This window comes from Echinops telfairi, unplaced genomic scaffold (assembly GCF_000313985.2).
Source record: "Echinops telfairi isolate 266 unplaced genomic scaffold, ASM31398v2 ScPeMD7_7424;HRSCAF=8462, whole genome shotgun sequence".
In the NCBI taxonomy this organism is placed as follows: Eukaryota; Metazoa; Chordata; class Mammalia; order Afrosoricida; family Tenrecidae; genus Echinops; species Echinops telfairi.
This window is the reverse complement of record NW_022111324.1, coordinates 50,611,343-50,612,324: the sequence shown is the minus strand read 5'-3', so window position 1 is coordinate 50,612,324 and position 982 is coordinate 50,611,343.

Below are 982 nucleotides of genomic sequence, written 5' to 3'. Positions count from 1 at the left end.
TCTGTGGTTGAAGGACCAGCCAGGACAGAGCACCAAAAGGCAGTGCAATTGGTCAGCATGTTTTCTTCCACTGTAGACCTCTCTTAGAGGGTTCCCCCCACGCCCCCCTCAACATTCCACATGCCCACTCACTCTTTCTCCAACAGGGCAGGGAAGTGGGTAGGTGTGGTGGGCCGTGAGATCCTGGACACACTAAGAGACCCCTATTGCCGTCAACTGGGAAACCCTGATGGGGCAGTTGGGTGGCTCTCTTCAAGGTCAGCAGTCCAAAGCCCCAAACCGCTCTGCCGGAAAAAGAGGAGGCTGTCTACTGTCGTAAGGAGTCACAGTCCCAGAATCCCACACGGGCAGGTCTAGCCTGTCCTGTAGGGCCACAATGAGTCAGAATTGACTTGATGGAATTGACTATTGTCATGACATTGGGCAGGGAGGGGCCTTCCCACACTGTCCTATCATGTCAGATCAGACAGCGAACCCCGCCAGGCGAGAAGCCACCGCCCATTGAACCTTACAACTTACAGTGGCCAAGCCAGAGGGAACCTGTGTCTCCTGGTCTTGGGCCCCGCCTTCAGGGGGAGGGGGAGGAGGAGACTGGAGGAAGCCAGTAGGGCCTGACCCTGGCTCTTCTCATGTCCAGGGGGTCTGGTTGTGCAGGAGTGGGAACCTCTGCCGGGTAGGACACGGGTTCAGATACCTATTGCCCCTCATCCCTGACTTCACACCTTGCTCCCAGCTCCTGCTCAGCAGAGCTGAGGCCTCCCTGGAGCTAGCTCCTCTCAGGGACTTCTTCCAGCTCTTCCCCCAAGAGCCCGGGCCTAACTGCTCAGCAGCCACACCAGTCTCTCCACCAGAAGCTCTCCGTTTGGCTGGAGACGGGCCCGGGGGCCCATGGAGCTTGAACGCCCTGCTCAGGTGCTGATACTCCGGGCATTTTTTATCAGAGTCTCTGGGTGGTACGACTGGTGAACATGCTTGGTTGCCA